The sequence below is a fragment of the Lissotriton vulgaris genome, chromosome 10, assembly GCF_964263255.1.
Source record: "Lissotriton vulgaris chromosome 10, aLisVul1.2, whole genome shotgun sequence".
NCBI lineage: Eukaryota > Metazoa > Chordata > Amphibia > Caudata > Salamandridae > Lissotriton > Lissotriton vulgaris.
In genome coordinates, this window is record NC_141698.1 from 928,140,819 (window position 1) to 928,162,991 (window position 22,173).

General features: G+C 45.6%; 1 protein-coding gene across 4 annotated transcripts in view; it reads right to left on the reverse strand.

Annotated features, from left to right (window-relative positions):
• Positions 1 to 22,173, reverse strand: part of GLCCI1 (glucocorticoid induced 1) — a 277,278-nt gene that overhangs the window by 231,197 nt on the left and 23,908 nt on the right. Inside the window, exon 1 of one of the 4 annotated variants that reach the window (XM_086941912.1) lies at positions 3,192 to 3,336. The exons of the other annotated variants lie outside the window; for them this stretch is intronic. The gene's annotated coding sequence lies outside the window, so the exon portion shown is untranslated. Of the gene's footprint in view, positions 1 to 3,191; positions 3,337 to 22,173 lie in introns of those variants that run through there. 4 annotated transcript variants of the gene reach the window in all.

The following is a 22,173-nucleotide window of genomic DNA, read 5'->3' on the forward strand; positions in this document are numbered from 1 at the left end:
GCCCATGCAGCTGTATCATCACTTATGATTACAGTTTCTGCATATTAAACAAGTTATGTTGTAAATCCTTTCTGTTAGCCCTTTGAGTTGCATTTCTGGTATTATATTCAGAGGAAAGGCATACAGATTAAGACATAAGGTAGATGTCACTCATAAAACCAAAACTCTCTGCTTTACAATTCAGTCTGCCTACCAACGCTCTGGGCTGTTTAAAGTTAATTCTGAAGATAAAGTAGGCCCATTCCTGTCGTCACACTGCCGCCCTAAAAAACGAGCCAAAACACGCCAAAATAGCCAATAGGTCTCGCCTTTAGGACTTTATAAGTATTTAACCATGCAGCACATTATCCTGGGTGCTTTGCCGCCAGGCATTGAAGAGTTATACAATTACTGCACACTGGGTCATGCAGTGTGATTCAGGAACACATGCTTTCCAAGGACATATTCCAAGGCTTTTTCACGTACAGCTGAAAGGCAAGTGCCTCGATTCAAGTCAACAGTACTGTGTGCAACTGCAACCCTAGAGTTTTGAACAGCCTATGAAAAAAACAGTGAAGTACTTTCCAACGGCAGAGACGTCACATCCCTCCTCCTACAGGTCTCTATTTACCAGGCCCCACCCATTCACCAGCAAGCCCATGGCCCCACACTCTGTCCATTGCCCCCCTGGGTACTGAAGCACTGGACAGAGTACCAACAAAATGCTCCCATCTGGCAGGTAGAGAGGAAATAATGAATAAATAACGACAATCGGCCTCACTTAATATTCGCGCACCTAAAAACAAAAAAAAAACCCTGACCATGTGTAATGTAATGGCGCTTTTTTATAGCCATCCCATATAGAGTTCCCGCTCTTTAAAAATGCCCCCAGAAACTAATCTGACCTTGTGTAAGAAGTGCTCATGTAAAGTGCTCCAACACCTTCGGGTCTCTCAAGTTCACATTATATAATAAAAAATGTCTCGCAGTCCAAGGGAAGCTGGCGTGAATGTGTTTTGAAATTAGACCTCTGAGAGGAGGAGAGGAAGCGGGGGTGATGCAGCCACATGGAAGGAGGTGAGTGGGACAAATGCTGCTCCCATTTCTCAGGTAGAGTGGAAGCAATGAACAAACAAGGGCGGCGCCGGCATAACTTCATGTCCGTGCAACTAAAAACGAGAAAATGTACCTGACCTTGTGTAATGTAAGCGCTTCAATACCTTTGGGTCAGTTGAGATTGCGCTCTATAAAAATGCCCCCCAAAAATCTAACATTGTGTAATGCAACTAGTGCTCATGTAAAGCAATCCAGCACCTTCGGGTGGCTCAAGTTCACATTATATAAACAAGCAACAGACAAAATGGGACTGGATTTGCCCAAGACTTGCCATTAAATGTGCTGCAAGGTTGGGGTGCTGCAGGTCCGGTGAGGTCCGGTGACCTGCAGCACCGGTAAAGCAACAAGCAGCGGAGAGGGAGAGATTTGGGGGAAATCTTCTCACTTTGAAGTCAAAAACTGCGTCTGAAGTATCTGAGATTTCATCTAGTTATTTGAAGGGGACGGGGAGATTTAGTAACAGGAGACGAAGCTGAACCACTGGAGACGGGCAGTGACATGAGCAGGAATCAGAGAAAAAAATGTTCCCCAAATGAACACAAAACACAGAAGCGTAATGTTAACAGTAATTGGGCGGTGCTCTGTGGGAGGAAACAAAAACACAAAAAGGAGGGACAAAGAGGAAGAATGAACCACTAGCAAGCAAGCATTTTTGAACGTCAATTGAAAGGATGACTAAAAAGGCAATGGGCGGGCTGTAAGCCCACAAACGGAATAGAGCATGTCTTCAAGAGACAGCACATGCGCTGCCTAAGTTCAACCTAAAAATTATAACTTTCAACAATTTTTTTCTATATCTCCGTAAACTAGAGGAAAATATCACAATGACTGATAAATCCTTGATGCACCTTCATAACAGTTTTGCATGCTCCGTTGACCAGCAGTTCGGTAAAGGTATTAAAGTTGGGAGCTTAAGGAAGACTGTGTTGGAACCTCCCAGTTCTGAATCTTTCTGTTGCTTCAAAATGACTTACTTGTGCCACATTTCAGGATCAAGATCCCTTCCCCATGATACCCAAATGTAAGTGATTAACTGTAATAGCCAGAGTAATAGTTCCTTCTCAAAGTCTATATAAAATGTATTAGGTTGGTCGATCTGCCCTATGTTGTTCCAATTTTGAGATTAGCAACTATCTCTTTTTTTTTTATTATTATGAACGTAAAAAAGATTCACATAAGGCAATATATACATCAATGTAGTAAGTTGATAAAGAGAATGAACATAATATAATGATAGTCTGTTGGAGCCTTAAAATAAGTCCATTAAGACAGAAGATAATGAAACATGTTGCAGCATTATTCTAAACATAATAAACATATAAATATATATTCTAATGGAGTTGTAAATCTAGCTTTTTCAATCTTTAGTGGACGCCAAATGCTTCTTTGGCTTAAGTTACCTTTAGATTTGTACAAAGAATTCTCAATATAAAAACATGGCACACAACTGGACCGCTGTTGCCATACTTATGGAGCAGCTTGATATAACCAAGCTGCAGCAACACAGAGCCTGGCTTTAACAATAGTAACAAAGATTGGTCCACGTTTAATTGTGAAGACTTTCTGATTATTAGGATTGTCCATCATAATAAGTTGGCAACATAACTGGACCTGTAATGGAAGTGTCTTAATTAATATGTGAAATATCTGCCTGTAGTTATCTTGTAGCAATGTGCATTATGCAAACCCAAGTACAATATCGGTTACTTCATGCTGACAACATGGGAAAGAAGAACTAGAGTCAACCAATTTAAACAATCTTTGGGCTGTGTAATAAAGACAGGTTATAGTTTTATATGGCTAAATCTTAAGGCAATCAAATTTGCATCAGCATTCAGCTTAAGCTTCCAATAATTAGTTTGTGATTATAAATTGCCAGCACAGCTCTCAGAAGAAAAAATAAATAATAAACATATGTTTACCAAGTTACTGAATGTCTGTATTCTTTCATAATCCTACAATGACAATCATGAAACGCTCCCAGCAAGAAAGCCGACTGCCATAAAAAGAGAGCAGTTGTTAAACTGGGTGATATTAAATAGGTGTACCCATATTTTCCATACACTGATCATGGGTCGCACTTTCTTAATACATACCCTTTTAAAGTAACTCGGTTCTGCAAATCGTAGTAAGAATCTCCCAGCTTCCATACCTAAGCTTAATTGATAGATAGGTGGGACCCTAAAGCAGAGGCTGTGTTGAACGTTCCATTTATAGGAAAGACCATAAGCTGCATCATTGCTGAAAAATAATAGAATTAAAAATTAGGAAGAGCTCAGCCACCTCTCTTATGAGGAAGTCTAAAGAACCTTAATGGCCTTCTAGAACATTTTTACTTTCAGATACATCTGCTAATAGCTGAATCAATTTTACTAAATGATATCTTTATTAAGAATAATGGTATTGCCTTAATAGATGCATGACTTTAGGCAACCTTTACATTGCGACTATTCTACAGTGATGTACAAGACTGACCTATATACAATCCCATTTTTCTCAGATTCCTTTGTACCTTGCATACTAAAGTCAGTGTTCAAGGATATCAGATTGCTAATAATCAGCAGACAAAACAACCATAACTAACTAGAAAATTCTACTTTAAAATGAGCTTGAGTAATGCAATAAGTGTTCGCTATGATATGGGTATTGTGTTGATTTATAAGATATCAAGAGATTTTTACCAATATCACTGCTTCAAATTCAATTGCCTAGTGATTTAGCAGGTTCCGACATTAGCACTGCAATACCGGTTGAATAAGCTAAATATTCGGCTTAAAAGCCACTAAAGCTTAACAGTTGAGTTATATCTGAATTTAAAAGCGTCTACAAAAAGGGTTCCAAATATTACGCAAATAAAAGTAGAGAACCGGTACAGCCCTGAAGGGTACCACGGCTTACTTGAATATTACCTGAAGCTTTACCCATGGTTAAAATTGTTGCTTTTGGATGCTGATTAAGAGATTGGAAGAAGTTAATAGAACCTTTATTAAACCCCATCCTCCTCAAAACCACCCAAAGATAGCACCAAGTAAAACCTTCATCAAACCTCATACTCCTCTTAACCACCGAAAGATAGCACCATGTGACACTGCTGAAATCTTTTTTCAGTGCCATGCAAAATTATTGGCATGGGTAATGTCAAATATCAAAATAGCATGATTACATGCTCTGTAGATCCTCTACCGGGCACAAACCTATGATGTTAGGGTGAGATCACCTTGGCAACAACTTCCTATTTGGGTGGCCACGATTTTGGACTAGATCTTGGCATTGCTATTTATTAACGGTATGGGTTTGTCTAACCCATGATCAGGCGGAGGCTTGTATTTCTTTAAAAAGTATTTGGCAGAGTCTATAATTCCGAGATCACATACTATTTTGCCGTAGCACCCAAAATTAAGAGTACCACGAGATGAAAGCTAAAAGGTTTTTTAGAAAATTAAGTGGTACTCCATCCTCTCCAACAGATTTTCTGGCATAGAATGCCACAATACCACTGTATATTTCACATTTTGTAAAAGACAAGTTCAAGAAGACATCTGTTTGAGTGTTTATCAAGATTTACAGATTCAACATATGATAGAATATCTTCCTGAGCGCAACACTTCTTTAAATAATCTGATAATATTCATAGATTAGTTCCAAAATACCATTGGTTCCTTGGTTCAAATCTTACAACGTATTCTATCCTTCATCTATAGTATTGTTTGAACAAATTACTCTCGTATGAATTGCAAAGATTCTCCCTACTGACTCACTACTCATTTTTGATCAAATATTTCTAGCTGACCTTTTATAAGGGTTTGCCCAAATAACAGTTTTCCTCATGAAAAGTTGTTCCTGTAATATGGTTTTAGATTGATCAATGTTTAGGACTTCCACAACATGTTTTTACATTCTAGTTACTGTAAAGACATATACGTTTCTCACATTTGTTCTTGCCAGGTTGTCTTCCTTCCAAATTAAAGTAACTTTGAGTAGTCACACACATACTAGCTTTAAAAGCATCCCACACAATATTCGGAGCACCTGTACAGTTGTTACATAAAATCTGATACAAACTGCAGCATGTATTTTAGGGATCTGATAACAACAATCTGTCAAACGTCCATTTAAAGGGAGTCTCTGGGGGGCGTGGCCAAGATAGCGGACGGGTGAGACGTGTACCCTTGTCTCTCCGCTCCCCGTCGCTAGCCCATCTGCCCAGAATAGCAGTTCCCGAAAGGGCAGATCACTGGAGCACCACGCTTTTCCTGCTTCACCCGTGAGGGCATCTTGGACCCCTGCCGATGAGTGGTGGGGATCGCCCAGCCCCGAAAATCAGCCCAGCGGAGCCGAGAGCACGGAGGCCGAGGCACAGACAACCACGGTGTGCACCTGTTGGCCAGGGGCTGGCTACAGCTATCTGGAGCGTCCAGTCCACTGGCCAACCTCTCCTCCCAGTGAGTGCAAGCTGGGACGCCATTGAGCAGCATCCGGACCGAACTGTTGCCCCCTTCCAAGCCAGGGGAGCAGAGCGGCAGATAGTAGGAGGAGCAGGCCCAACCACGAGGGTCCAGCGGTGACCGGAGAAGCGGAAAGGCAGCAACACCTCTCCGAAGAGAAGCTGAGGAAGCTTCCAGGGAAAAACCTGGGACTTTGATGAGCGGACGCCTCTGGGCTGCCTATGACCCCATGAATGAAGCATGCCAAGCCCGCCAGGCTGAGAGGAGGGCGGGCGCCGACACCAGAGCAGGCCCGAGGAAATTGCTGGAGCACACAGGAGGACGGCCCCCTGCTACGAGAGACGGTGAGCCTGTTCGGGGGGTGGGGGGAGGGGAGAAGACTCCCCCAGCACCCCGGGTACCAGGGGAAGCGCCTGAGGGGCCACTGAAGATACCCCTACAACGAAACAGAGGTCCGGGAGAGAGCCGGTGCGGAGGGCCACTGAGCACTCTCTAGGGAGGAGGGAGGACATACCACTCCCCACTGACACTTCGCAGGGATCACCTCCTGCTGACACGGAGGGAGTCCTCGCATCCACCGCTGACTTGGGGGCTCAAGTACCCTTACCTAGTCACTCTTCTGCCAGATCAGGCTGGCTACTGTCAGACGGGAGTTGGAGCTCACCTGACGAGGGGGCTTGGAACAGGGCCCCCCAGTTGCGATTACACCTGTGGTCTTCTGTGCCTTGGTTGCCCAGCTGCCCGGGAGCAGCAGCTCCCAAATCGGCGGAGCCACGTCGCTAGGACTTGTTGTAGGGGCCCTCTGAAGCCCAAGGGACCCCGGCTGCGGAGGAGGAAGGGCTGAAGTGGGCTCCACACATGCAAACTCTATAGCGCAGAGGTCAGTGTACCCGTCAACTGGCAACCCGCAGAAAGCCAGCAACTGAGCATCTACAGAGCGTCTATCACTCACCCACTGGGGCGACTATCTTGCCTGGAGGGGGACCCCCCAGACTCCCGATATCACTGGCCAAGCCGGTCGTCTGGGGTACGGCGAGCCTCTTAAAATGGCATCTGTGAAAGGAAAGAATGAACGCACTCTTAAAGACATGCTTCTAAAAAACACTGGTGCCCAGTCGAGCAATGCCAGCCACGGCAATTTCAATAGTGGAGGAGCCCGTCAATATGGGAGTTCCAGAGGAGCCAGTCACCCACCCTACCTGGAATCGTTGCTTGCAGCACTGCGAGAAGACCTTCAGTCCTTCAAGAAGGAATTTACACAGGAGCTTAAAGATACCCGGCGAGACCTGGATGGACTTGGGGAGAGGATTTCTACATTGGAAGATCATGAATCAAGCAGAGATAAGGAAATAGAACAATTACAGCAAGAGGTCCTCCGCCTCAGGGACCAGCACCTGGACCTCCAGGCACATGCGGAGGCCTTGGAGAATAGATCACGCCCAATAACATCTGCATATGGGGCGTACCATCCGGTGCAGAGGGATAAGATATTTTCACGTTCGTAATGGATCTTTTCAAATTTGTTCTCGAGGCCCCACCGGAGGAGGTCATTAAACTGGACAGAACACAGAGGGTGGGCCCTAAACAATCGCCTAAAGCTCCACCGCCGGACATCCTTGCCTGTGTACATGATTTCCCTCAGAAGGAATGTATCTGCTAAGGTGCGCAAGAGAAACATGCACTGCAGTACCAGGGTTATCACCCACCCCTATATCAGGACCTAGCTGCCATAACTCTGAAAAAACGCAAAGCTTTCAGCCCAATCACCTCACATCTCCGGGCGGCTAGGGTACGGTATAACAGGGGCCACTCTTCCGCTGAATTTTCAGCCACAAGGGAAACTGCACCAAACTAGATCACTGAAGGAGGTCTGCAACATTTTAGACCTGGGTGATACTGCCCTGGATGCTAAGCAAGAGGAGACACGGGGGCCATGAGATAGGGAGCACTCAAGGACTGAGAAACACAAGAGCATTCCCTGCCGCCTGCAGAGCACAGACCGGACTCCAAAACTGTAGCCAGAGAGAAGCAAGTCATCATTGACTCTGTCAAAGAGCACCTCAAGACCACCCTCCTTAAGCCCCGGGCCACACACCACAGCTCAAGGCCATCAACATCTCCAGGATACGATGCCACTCTTTTACACCTACCCGCATCTTGTTGCAAAGGACTCTGCTCTGGGTTAGGGTGGCCCGTTGAGGCATAGGTAGGCTTCCACGACCCGTTTCAGGAACATTACAGAGACCTACGGGAAATGGACTTTGACTGTAAATAGTTACATTTATGTTATCATGGTTTTTCGCCGTTTTATTGGGCGACATGGTAATTTTTGCTTGTTGGACCCAGGTACTGCCATTACAATATCTTGATATGGCCACCTCCAGCATCAGACCCCCAAACTTTACTTGCACACACCCTCGTTGGACGACTTCCGAATGAGTTATTTATTTATTTGGAGAGCGTGGCATTCATCCAAGGGATATCATGGCGCTAAATAGTGAGAGATCATGGAAAGGCGGCTAGTAGGGTGGAAGATCCTAAGTAGCGTTAGACCCCTAACTACTTCATGTCAGACCGCCTAATAATCCTCACCTTGAATGCAAAAATGCCTCAATCATCCCTCGAAGAGGAGCGCTATTCTATCGTATCTGGAACAATCCGAAGCCACAAATGCCTGTTACAATAAACCCACCTCCTCCCCAAGGACGAACATAGACTCCGTTCCAAACACTTTCCCCAACAGTACCTTTTGACACTCCCGAACAAAAGTGCAGGAGTAGCTCTTCTGTTTTCCCAGCACTTCAGGGCAAGATCCTCTCATAAGAGGATGATAAAGGGAAGGATGTTGGCCTACTCACTACAAGCTGGCCCAAACGTGGCAACTCCAGCTACCCTATATGCGCCTAATGAGGGGCTGGAACCTTTCATTTGGAAGGTCTTGATGGAGGTATTGGGGTCCCAGACTCGATCACTCATAGAGGGGGGAGATCTTAACCTATTCTTTGAAAATGACCTGGACAGGTCGGTGCAAAGATACGGCCAGACCGGTGCCCTTTCTAAGGGGGGGCTACAATGGTATCAAAGCACGGGCCTCACAGACATTTGGAGACATACTTATGCTCAGACCCAGGATTACACATACTATTCATTAGCACACAAAACCTACACCAGGCTGGACTACCTCCTGGTCACACCAGACCTCATCACTAGAGTGCAGGGATTCACCATCGAACCCAGATCCCTCTTAGATCATGCGGCAGTAGTAATTAAATTGGAAATCCCTAAACACAGCCCATAAGCTAGAACCTAGCACCTGCGGGATAACCTCCTTCAACGCCCTAAAAATATACAATGGCTCTCCAAAGCCACATACAATTACCTAGCCATAAATGACACCCGGGTATGGCCACACGCATGCTCTGGGACGCCCCACAGGCGGTGATTAGGGGGGGAATGGATTGCCATATCGGCAGCCGAAAATAAAACTCGCCAGGATAAACGTCAACAGCTCTCCCTTCAAGTAGTATAGCTTGAACGCATTCATAAAAGGACTGGTGCCCCAAGATTATGGAGACAGCTGGAAGCTAGAGCTCACCTGGCCGGCCTAGACATAGACAGAGCAGAATACACTGCAATCCGTCTTAAACATTGATACTATGTAGGCGGGGACCTTAGTGAACCTGGTTGGCCACTGCAAAAGAGGTGGAAGAGGTTCGGCCAGACCGATGCATTTGATCTGGGACAGAGACTCCTCTCCTGGAATTTGAATGGGCTGGGTATAAGCTTAACCATGGGATGGTGCGCCAATATATAAAATGACACTCCCCTGACGTAGTCCTTATAAAGGACAGGGACAGGTGCAGGCGCCTCCTTGCCAGCAGACTGCGGGTCCAAAGACAGTAGCACAGAGTCCAAGAGGTCAAAGACTAAGGGCCAGGCACAGAACAAGGAGCGTAGGCCTTCCAAGAATACTATAAAGAACTCTATAAAGCTCAGTACCTTCCGTCGGAGAACATGCTGGCCTATATTAATGACGTGCACATGTCCATCCTCACCCCAGACCAGAGGGACAACTTAGACCGCACTATTCAAATTGAGGAAGTCACCTCTTGCATGGCCCGCCAATAGGTAACTAAATTCCCGGCCTGGATGACTTCCCTGCCATGTTTTATAAAGACTTTATGCAAAACCTTTGCACCCCTTCTTACTCGTTTATTTAACAAATTGGGGAGCTCTACTATTCTTCCACCTTCCACGCAGATGGCATTGATAGTGGTGATTCCAAAGCCAGGGAAGAACAAAACCATGCCCGTTGTACAAGCCGATCTCACTGTTAAATGTGAACCTTAAAATCTTTATGGGTATTTTGGTTTCCCGGCTAAACCCGCATCTCCCAGGACTTAAAGATCCGGATCAAGACGGATTTGTCACTCAACGTCAATGCAGGGACAACACGCGCAGGGTTCTCCATCTCATAGACAAGGCGCAGACACACAACCAGGAGCAGATGCTCCTAGCGGCGGATGCTGAGAAGACATTTGACAGAATGCATTGGCCGTACCTCAAGGCTACACTGGAGCACTTCAGCTTTTGGACAGGTTTAGAAGCTGGATTTCCAGTGCATACGACCGCCCTACAGCCACGATATGGGTTAATGGCCGCACGTCCACCTCATTCCCAATAGCCAGGGACACCAGACAGGGCTGCCTCCTGTGTGTTACTTTTTGCATTATACATGGAACCTATGGTCCATAGAGTTCGATACAACCAAGCGATAACAAATGAGGAAATATAAATTTTTGGTCATGTTATGTTCCCTAGCGCGTACCCCACCGACTCCATGTATCAGCTTAAAGTACATGTAACTTCCCTCCTGTGTCAGCTATGAAGACGCAAATACATTTGCGTCCAACGTTAACTTGTCCTCTTTCAGATCCACCCTGAATGGATTAAATGGTCCGTTCCTAAGTATGCCATGCCACCGTCTTTTTGTAGTGTACTTTACATGTTTTCCTGCTCTGGCAGAGTAGGCCCCGAATTTCTGCCATCGAGCCTCTTTTCTGGCTTCTGACTCTGACAGCCTCTGCCCAGGCTGCCTCTGTACCCGTGAACTCTGACTTACTTCCAGCGCGGCCCCTCGCGCTCAGCTCAGCCTGCTTTCTGCCAAGACTGACTATAACCTTCGAGTTATCTGTTCCGCTCCTCGAAAATGCATTCCTGCCTACCAGCTTCAGTAAACATCCTCCCCAGCTGCAGAGCCAAAGGGCCGACCCGTCTCAGTGCAAGTAATTCATAGCTTCTGTTACCATGTTTCCATGGAAGGCCCCGTGCCCCCACGCTTCTCATGTAGACACTTAGGCGCTTATACACGCATCCACAGTTAGCATAGAATAGCTTCTGCCCTAGAGACCTTTCCGTCCAGATAATATGGTTCCTAAACATCAGATATCAGATATGATAGAAGTATAAGTTGATCTGACATGCCAGACTTCTGTCTCTTTCCGTCAGTGTAAATGTCAAGTCCCCTGCACCCCTCCAATCACACGTCATGCAGCTGCGCGCGCATCCAAGCTTCCGATTTCTGCTGACATTGCCACATTTCTGCTTGATGCCACCCACCTGCGTCACCTATCAGTGACGTTTCTAGCACACACCTCCAGTTCACGCCTCTTGATTACGTACTAGTACCACGTGTATACGGTTATCTTGTCTTCTCTCAACTGTTACGCCTCCTGCACTGTTGCTTATGATATGAATTAAGTATATAAGCTATGTATTGTCAATAAAATATAGCGCGCTCTCTATCCCTTCTGACACCCCTGTGGTGGTCAGAATCAGATATCCTGGTCATGACCATTCCTTTTTAAGGAATAAAACCCCTAAGAACTCTAACACCACGGACTCTGGTTTTTTCTTTCCGATCTGAGTTATTATTGATAAAGTACTTACCTGCATAGAAATTAAGAGAGTAAATTAATTATTTACGTCATTTTGGCGCCCGAATAGGGACCCCTCCCCCACCTCACGCGCCGGTTGGCGCATTGCAAGCTCTGTCCCCTGCCATCAGTTAGATGGAACCTACGCGTACCGGCAGGATTTCCTGCATCTCCCTCTGACCCACGGAGGTGACGAAGACTGCGATCAGTGCCCAGACGAGGCGGTGAGGAGTGCGGAGGATCCCGACCAGAGCCTAGCCGAAAGAAGCAAGGTCCGAGGTGTCAAGAGGCCCACCAGGTTTCCGAGGTTTTCCGAAGTTTTCCGAAGTACCGAGTCGAGTCCAGTCGAGTTTTCCGAGGCCTTCTGTTTCCGTGCTTCCCGGTGAGTACCATTGCTGGGACGTATCTAGACGGGTTTGGGTACACAAGTCCGGTCTGCACTGTTTTTAGGCAGTGTATCTGTACTGTTTAGCAGTATATCTAGTATTCTGAATTTCTGAATTTCTGCACTGTTACACCAGTGTATCTGTACTGTTTAGCAGTACATCCAGTATAGAGGGTAGTCATCTATGTCTCAAATGTCTTTTCATGTGATTAATGTCGTGGTATGAATGTGACCGTTTAAATGTGCATTATTGTGTTTCTCGTATAAACTAGCTGTAACCAGTATTAAGGAGTAAGGATTGAGTATTCAGTAATAAGTAAACAAGATGCCGTTTTTCAACAAGTTAAAGCAGATAGGAACTAGGAAAGGGATACTGGAGGAAGAAATTCCTATTCCCCCTAGGGACACTCCAGGTAACTTTATGTATCATAAACATGGCATAGATGCCATATTGTATCTAGACTTATGGGCCGACTATACCAAGCATCTAGACGAAAGACACAGATGGCCCGCTACCGGAACATGGGATGCCGAGTGCATCATGAAGGTAGAAGAAGCATTATGGAAAAAGAAAGCTAGACAATCTCAGAAAGACGCCATAGAATTTTGGCGTAAGGAATCACATAAGCGTGCTGAGAAAGCACTCCGTAGAGAAGACAGACTTAAAGAATCAGAAAAAGCCCAAGAAAACGAGTTAGTTACTGAAGGGATCCGAGTAAAAACAGAACAAATAGACCGTGCCCGAAACAATCTCGTAAACGGTATGTATCTCGCGGCTGAGGGTTCACCTGAGGCCCTATCAGAAATACCGAAAAACTTACCGCCACCATTAGTTCCAACTAAAGTAATGCATAAAACTACTAAAGACATATTCCTAAATTCTTATCTAGAGGATGTAGCACCAGCTTACACCAATTTGCCTGTTCGTGCCCTGCCTCCTGACAGGGACGGGGGTGGCACTCCGCCCCCAGATCATGTTCCGCCGGTACCGCGACAGACCTCCCCCGCTCCGCCAGCCCCGCCACTTCCCGCACCCAAAATTGACCTACCGAAGCAAGGCCTACCTGATCCTACTAAACGACAAATTCAAGTTCAGATCCAGACTCCGCAGGGAGATAATGCCCAAGCATCCGCTTCAGGAGGTGCGACCGCGGGTCTTCGGACCCCGCCATTAACACCCAGATTCAATCTCAGAGACATGCAGAGTCCTCTCACGTTCAGGTCACCCCGCCTTGACGCACTCAGAGAAAACATCTCCGTTTGTAGATATGATCCAGTACCCGGTAAAGACGATCTAATGATATTGGCATCACTACGGTTAAGATCCGCTACTGATATCTTGTTATGCTATGTAGGAATGAAGGACCGTCTAGATAGAATATATGAGTTCGTTCAGACAGGGAAAGACCCTGACAGTATCAAGGATGCCATGGAGAAACAGAAGGTTGACATTCAAGCACAGATACTACGATTTTTCATAAATTGTCTAATAAGAGAACGAGACAGGCCCGGGACAGATCAAAGTGAATTAGATGCACTGAACAAGTGGGGTCAAAATATAGCCGATGGAAAACATGACAGGGGGGCTTGCATAGCCAGAATGTACAAGAAAATTAGAAAAGCAGTGATAACGGTACACCAGAAAGGGAAAGACAAAGCTTCCTCCGAGGAGGAAGAAGAACTTGAAGAACCAGAACGAGCTACAGATACTATAGCATATGTAGGTAAGGGAACTTACCTTAGGAAGGGCATCCGTCCGGAAAACAAGAGAGTTTTTCTCTCTGCTCTAACAAACCCGAATTCTTCTGAACACCAGTTCCAGGAGACCGATAAAAAACTACGAGAAAGAATGGGGTACCATGTACTCAATTCGATGGATGAACAAGAACTAGCCCGGTCAGCCATATTATGGGCCGAAAATCCAGATATATATAATGATGATACCTTAGCACAGACGTTTCTAAACCTTTCCCCAGACGAACAGAAATTAGCAGGTGTATACATGATTCAGCACCTCCTCACGAAATACAGAAACCAACATTCCGATCCAGGTCCCTTACACGAAACATTAGAAGCACTACTCATGGATAGATGGAGAGGTTTCAGTACCAAGTTAATACAAATAATTCTAGAACAAGGACATAAATATAACACCTTCATAAGCTCTGAATATGTTCCCGCCCCACCTCCAGAAAGGAAAACGTACCACATGCAATGCAGGAGTGGCATTGAAAGTCAGAACCCCTTACGAGAAGTACACCCAGTTATGGGTGCGGATCACGTCTTGAAACGTGTATATGTACACACGCCACTGACTAAGTTAGAACTGTTAGAAATGAAGAAACTAGTTCCGTGTCATGATAAAGACCCTGCAGGTTTTCACAGAGAGCTTAAAGACATGTTACTGATGGGGGATTACACGTATGATGATATCATGAAAATGTTGAAGGTGCTGTTGCCCACGGGCATTTACGAGAAATTAAAGGAAAAAGAATGGGAGGTGGGGGACACAAAGATTGCATGGGCAGAAATAGAAGACGAAGAAAGCAAACGGGTCCCAGGGGTAGGCCTTGGGGACAAGACTAAAGCATTACCCGGATTAATAGTACAGGTTCTGCCAAGATTATTGACAACTAGAAAGGAAGATTGGGACGCCATCTCGTCCTGTAAACAGAAACATGATGAAGATACTAGTGACTTCTATTCAAGATTCGAGAAATGTTTCATTATAAATAGTGGCCTACAACCAAGCAGCGAATCATATCCACACCTTTTTGTATCAAAACTAGTCGAGAACTCCCTACCATTAGTTAAAAATAGAGTGTACAAAGTTGAAAGTACTTGGCAGGCAAACACGCCATCCCAGATGTTACAAATGTTACAGTATCATCAGAACAGAATTAGAGAAGAACAAGATCAGGAACAGAAACGTATGAAAGACACCAAGATGAAAATGTTAGTAGCTCAGACGGTCCCAGCCGACGGTCAGAGAAAAGGTGGGACCCAGACAAGTCACACTACAGCTCCCGTTAAGGGGACATGTAATTACTGTAAACAGCCAGGTCATTACGTACATGAATGCCCAGTCCTGAAACATAACATAGCAACAGGTAAAACTAAAGAAAGACCGCATCCGCCTAGACAAGACCAGGTCCAGCAACAGACCTCACAAAATGTACAGCCAATGCAGAATACACAGCCCATGCATGCTCCATCTCATACAGCACAGACAGTAGCAGGACCACAGCCCATTGCCGCGACTCAGCAAGTTTCGCAACAGATGTACCAGTATGCCCAATCTGCATATCCAGATTACCCCCGATATACATGAAACAGCCTAGAGAGGGAAGGTGGTTTGCCTCTTATTGAAATTTCTGTAGATCAAGAAGGTCCTTATGTACACAGTCACGTATTGGGAAAAGACAGAAAGTTTTTAATTGACACAGGGGCAAGCCGCACCACAATCAGTCATAATGAAGTCCCAGGGGCACCCCTCTCAGGCTCACAGAATGTTTCCCTTGGATTTTCAGGACAGCCTATTGTAAATGAAGTATCGGAACCAGTACCCTTGGCTGTGGGTCCATTATCACGAGTTACAGATTTGTTACTTACGAACTCATGCCCAGAAAACCTGTTAGGAATTAAAACTCTGAAGGCTCTAGGAGCTATAATATGCTGTTCCCCGGAGGGAGTTAGACTCTTTCTACGGGATTTCAAGGGTCATTATGTTTTACGAGAATTTGATGTCAGATTGAAAAATGTACCAGATTCTTATTCTTATTCTTATTCTGGATTTGGTAAAGCGCAACAGCTACCCCGGCAAAGGGGTGTCCCGGCGCTAAGAACAGACAAACTAATCTGAGGTGGGGGGGGAGGGGGAAAACTAGGCGGCGGGGAAGAGGTGAGTCTTGATTGCTTTACGGAAGGCAGGGAGGGAGTCGATAGTGCGAATGCTAAGGGGGAGATCGTTCCACAGTTTGGGGCCAAGGACCCCAAAGGAGCGGCCTCCAGTTCGGCAGAGTCGAAACCTAGGGATTGACAGGAGGAGTTGGTTGGCAGAGCGAAGAGCACGACCAGGAACGTAAGGTTGGACAAGGCTTCGAAGCAGAGGGGGGCTTCCCAGTTTCACGATCTTAAAGATCATGACTAAGGCCTTGAATTGAATTCTGTGGTCCACGGGTAGCCAGTGGAGCTTGCGGATGGTGGCTCTGGCTGAGCACCTCCGTGGGAGGCCAACCAGCCTATGGGCAAAAGGCCCAGCTGACGTAGGTTGTATGCATATCACTCCATACCGTGTTACACTCAAGACAGGAGTTGTTCTACCCAGAATCAGACAATACAAGTTACCACCCGATGCTGTAGTGGCTTTACTGAAAATTGTTGAAGAGCTTATTGCCCAGGGAGTGGTCGTAGAGACCGACTCCAATATCTGTAATTCACCTATCATCCCAATTCTTAAACGTACTGACCCCAATGCACCGCCAGTATATCGGCTGGTGATTGATCTTCGAGAATTGAACAGATGCATTGTACCACAGTACCCTGTGGTCCCCGATATCTCTTCCCTATTGACTGCTATTGATTCAGAAGCAACGTTCTTTACTGTAATTGATCTCAAGAACGCTTTCTTCAGTGTACCTATTGATCCGGAGAGCCAATATCTCTTCGGATTCAGTTTAAATGGACGAAGTTTCAAATTTTCCCGCGCACCTCAAGGATTCACAGAAAGCCCCAGCATCTATAGTCAAGCACTGAAAAGACAACTAGATTGTATTCAAATGCCAGTTAACACCGCTTTACTGCAATACGTCGATGATCTACTGATCACCGCACGAAGTGAGCCCGAATGCGAACAAGCATCACTGACAGTTTTACATTTCCTGGCCGACAAGGGACACAAGGTGTCTCCTTCGAAGCTACAATTCTGTGTTCAGCAAGTTGTATACTTGGGTCACTTGCTGTCCAAAGTGGGGAGACAGCTCACTCCCGATCGCATTCAGTTAATTGTAAACATGCCACGACCCCAGACACAAAAGGAAGTGCGGGCCTTCATAGGCCTCACCTCGTACTGCAGACAATGGATTCCTCAATATGCATTTCTAGCTAAACCACTCATCCAGTTAACGACGCAGGAGGCAGCAACTTCGACTGCCCTCCCTTGGACTCAGGAACACACACAAGCCTTTGAGGAATTAAAGAAAGCACTATGTCAAGCACCAGTTTTAGCGACACCATGTTACAACAAACCGTTTACACTTTTTGTTACAGAACGTGACGGTACAGCATTGTCTGTCCTCACTCAAGACCAAGCAGGTTCACATAAGCCTTGCGCTTATTTTTCAAGTACATTGGATTCCGTAGCCCAGGCACTCCCTGCATGCTTAAAGTCAGTAGCTGCAACAGCGTTAGCAATAAGACAAAGTGATTCAATTGTTTTAGGACATCAGTTAACAGTACAAGTTCCACACTCTGTAGAGGTTCTTTTAAACAGAACCCAGACTCAGCACTTGACTATAGCACGACTGACAGGTTACGAATTAACACTATTCCAGCCACACATAGAAATCAGACGCTGCAGCATCCTGAACCCAGCAACACTGTTACCTACCATTATGACAGATCCAGCCCCGCATGATTGTATAGAGATCATTAATGCAGTAACAAAGCCCCGACGAGACTTAACAGATGTTCCATTGACAAATCCTGACCTGACACTTTATGTGGATGGTTCATGTATGAGAACAAGTACAGGAGAGTTAGTGGCCGCGTATGCAGTGACCACTGAAACTGAAGTTAAAGAAACACATCGCATTGATACACTGTCTGCTCAAGCGGCAGAGCTCATCGCTCTGACCCGAGCCTGTATTCTAGCCAAGAACAGAAATGTCAACATATACACTGATTCCCGTTATGCGTTCGGAGTTGTACACGACTTCGGCATGTTATGGCAAGAACGAGGTTTTCTGACCTCTCACGGTGCCAAGATCCAACATGGCCCCCTCATTCAAGCACTGTTAGAAGCAATACATCTGCCTTCAGGCATATCCGTCATGAAGTGTAAAGCACATACTAAGGTCACAGATTCTGTTTCCCAGGGTAACGACCTGGCAGACCAGACAGCAAAACATACAGCATCGACTCACACTCAGACAATTGATACGACAAAGACAACAGGACCGACACACTGTATGACAGTCAGGGATCCCACACTAGATGTTATCGACATTCAGACACATGCTACCCCAGAAGAAATAAAGAAATGGATTGAACTAGGAGGGATCCAAACAGATCAAGGTTGGGTGACGAAGGGAAAATCTACATGGTTTCTCCCTGACTCTATGGTTCAAGTCATGATAAATACAGCACATAGCCCAGCACACCTAGGAGAGAAAGCGATGTTAGACAGTTTACAAAATCTTTGGAACAACAAACACTTACGAGCAGCAGCGAAACAGAAAGTGCGTACTTGCATGATCTGTTGTCAGTTCAATCCAGGTAAAAGCGTCCCTGTAGAGCAAGGTGGATTTCATCCTCCCGATCACCCTTTTGAAGTCCTCCAGATGGATTATATCCAGATGGACCGTTGTCGAGGATTTAAATATGTTCTCGTAGTTGTCTGTGCTCTGTCCCGCTGGACCGAAGCATACCCAGTCCCAGACTACACTGCTCCGACCACTGCCAAGCAGCTGGTTCGTGAATTCTTCCCACGATACGGCTTGCCTCGTGTCGTGTATTCAGATAACGGTCAGCCATTCTATCTGCATTAATGAAAGAAGTTTCTTTATTACTAGGATACCAGTGGAAATTCCATTGTGTCCGACATCCTGAAGCCGCAGGCCTGGTAGAAAGGCATAACCAGACATTAAAGATACGCCTTGCAAAAATATGCCAGGAGAAAGGGGTCGACTGGATAGTCGCCCTGCCAGTGGCACTATTCTACATGAGAATGGTTGCCCATTCGAGATCAGGGCTATCCCCGTACGAGGTGGTCTTTGGCAGACCACCGAATATGTGGGGGACGCCCATTCCGAAAAAGATTACTGATGTTGATTGTAACATGTTGACAGATTACCTTGCCTCCTTGATGTCTGCACTCCAATCATGTCGTTCACAGGTTGCCGCAGCCTTCCCTGACAACACTGATGTAAAGCCACACGACGTCCGTCCTGGGGACCTCGTATTAGTGCGCAATTTTGATAGAAAAAGTCAGTTGGAGCCCCGCTGGAAATCGCCGAAGACCGTCCTTCTCACCACGAGGACCGCCGTGAAGATCGAAGGGAGAAAGGGGTGGGTTCACACGAGTCATGTGAAAAAATTTTTGGGACTGAAACCTGATCGAGACTCGTCCGCCCCCACCAAAGACTGCGTTGAGCCAAAAGACTTTACAGAATCTGAACGAGAAAAAACTCCCCAAGAAGAGTACCGTATGAAACTCCGATCTAGCAAGTCAGACAGTTTAATTGTTTAAGTCCTCCCCTAGGTGAATCGGTTAAATAGTTTCTGACATGTATCCCCTAGATCGAGATAGAGAGAGAGAATATAAGAAGCGTACATACTGTAAATCACTTCGTAGTCACTGTATAGTGACACTATTAATCATGTTTATTCTGAGTATTTTAACTATTGTTGCTAGCATCCTTCTACCCCTCTACTACCCTATTTTCAAGCGTGAACAATCTGCTTACAATGTACCTGCTGAACACACTTTTAGTGAGTTACCTCCACACGAACTTTCCTACAGACTTGCGCTGCGCAACAACACATTTATTAGTATGCTACACCATTCTCATCAGACTAACAATGCTACAGATTGCTGGATATGTGGCCGACTCCCTCCCTATCAGAATTACAAGGGAGCTCTGCCCCTCTTTCCGTACCCATTCACTCACAATGGCTCTTGCGGTGCATGGTTTAAAATAATTAATTCCTTAGATCCTGATATTGCTGTTTTCGATGGGGGCTGGGTTTGGGGAAACCTGAACTTAGTCCTGCTCGACGTCTGTTACCCTGATAAGGAGGGACTCCCCACTAGAATAGGAACTGATCTAGAAAATGAAGTATATGGATTAGGTAATTATACAATTAGCCTTATGATTCTTACTGTTGAATCCGAAGCCACGCCTGTTATACCTACTATGTCAGTATTGCCAGTCACTGGTGAATTATGTATTAGGAAGAAAGGTTCAGTACACTTAGGTCATAGTAAATGCACTACTGTGGTCGAATTCAGCGATCATGGAAAATCGTCCTTTAAAGCTATTAGTCATTCTTACTTTGTTTGTGGTCATACCGCATACATACGTCTACCTCCAGATTGGGATGGTACCTGTTACATTGCATTCCTTCTGCCACCTGTTTTCCTAGCTCCTCCTGATTACCATAGAAACACCAATCTAGTAAAGAATAGACCCAGAAGAGATATCCCACTTGTCGACTACACAGAAACGGCATGGGAACAGTACACCGATTTTAATAAAGGATTCTTTTTCTTTTTAGGACCTGTTCAGAATAGTAAATTAATACGTAGATTAACTAGAACGCTTGAAGCAGTAGTGAATGAAACTGCCTCCGCCTTAGGTAACCTAACAGAAGAACAGTCCGCCATGCGGGTTGTTGTCCTTCAGAACCGTCTTGTTATTGACGTCATCTTGACAGATAGAGGTGGAGCCTGTAAGGTCATCGGGTCAAGTTGCTGTGTTTTCATACCACAAAACGCACCATCTGTATATCAAGCTATTACCCGTCTCCATAAAATTGCAAATCAGATACACCAGAATCCAGGCACCTGGACTTGGTCCAGTTGGTTCTGGACAACGTTAACAGCTTGGGGATGGAAGATCTTATCCTTCCTAGGCATTGGCCTAGTCCTAGTATTCAGTTGCTGCCTGTGCCTGCAGTGTGGGCCAGCGATTTGTGGACTATGTGCCACCTCTTGTATTGAACATTCCAGTTTTCTCTCAAAACGTAAACGAAAGAAAGAAGAACAAATGATGTTGCAAGAACAAACTGATCGATTCATGAGGATCGAGATTTCATGAAGGGTCCGTAGGGAACAAGGAGGGAATGAGGAAATATAAATTTTTGGTCATGTTATGTTCCCTAGCGCGTACCCCACCGACTCCATGTATCAGCTTAAAGTACATGTAACTTCCCTCCTGTGTCAGCTATGAAGACGCAAATACATTTGCGTCCAACGTTAACTTGTCCTCTTTCAGATCCACCCTGAATGGATTAAATGGTCCGTTCCTAAGTATGCCATGCCACCGTCTTTTTGTAGTGTACTTTACATGTTTTCCTGCTCTGGCAGAGTAGGCCCCGAATTTCTGCCATCGAGCCTCTTTTCTGGCTTCTGACTCTGACAGCCTCTGCCCAGGCTGCCTCTGTACCCGTGAACTCTGACTTACTTCCAGCGCGGCCCCTCGCGCTCAGCTCAGCCTGCTTTCTGCCAAGACTGACTATAACCTTCGAGTTATCTGTTCCGCTCCTCGAAAATGCATTCCTGCCTACCAGCTTCAGTAAACATCCTCCCCAGCTGCAGAGCCAAAGGGCCGACCCGTCTCAGTGCAAGTAATTCATAGCTTCTGTTACCATGTTTCCATGGAAGGCCCCGTGCCCCCACGCTTCTCATGTAGACACTTAGGCGCTTATACACGCATCCACAGTTAGCATAGAATAGCTTCTGCCCTAGAGACCTTTCCGGCCAGATAATATGGTTCCTAAACATCAGATATCAGATATGATAGAAGTATAAGTTGATCTGACATGCCAGACTTCTGTCTCTTTCCGTCAGTGTAAATGTCAAGTCCCCTGCACCCCTCCAATCACACGTCATGCAGCTGCGCGCGCATCCAAGCTTCCGATTTCTGCTGACATTGCCACATTTCTGCTTGATGCCACCCACCTGCGTCACCTATCAGTGACGTTTCTAGCACACACCTCCAGTTCACGCCTCTTGATTACGTACTAGTACCACGTGTATACTGTTATCTTGTCTTCTCTCAACTGTTACGCCTCCTGCACTGTTGCTAATGATATGAATTAAGTATATAAGCTATGTATTGTCAATAAAATATAGCGCGCTCTCTATGCCTTCTGACACCCCTGTGGTGGTCAGAATCAGATATCCTGGTCATGACCATTCCTTTTTAAGGAATAAAACCCCTAAGAACTCTAACACCACGGACTCTGGTTTTTTCTTTCCGATCTGAGTTATTATTGATAAAGTACTTACCTGCATAGAAATTAAGAGAGTAAATTAATTATTTACGTCACAGGGATTAAATTTGGCGGAGATCACCATGTAGTCAGTCTG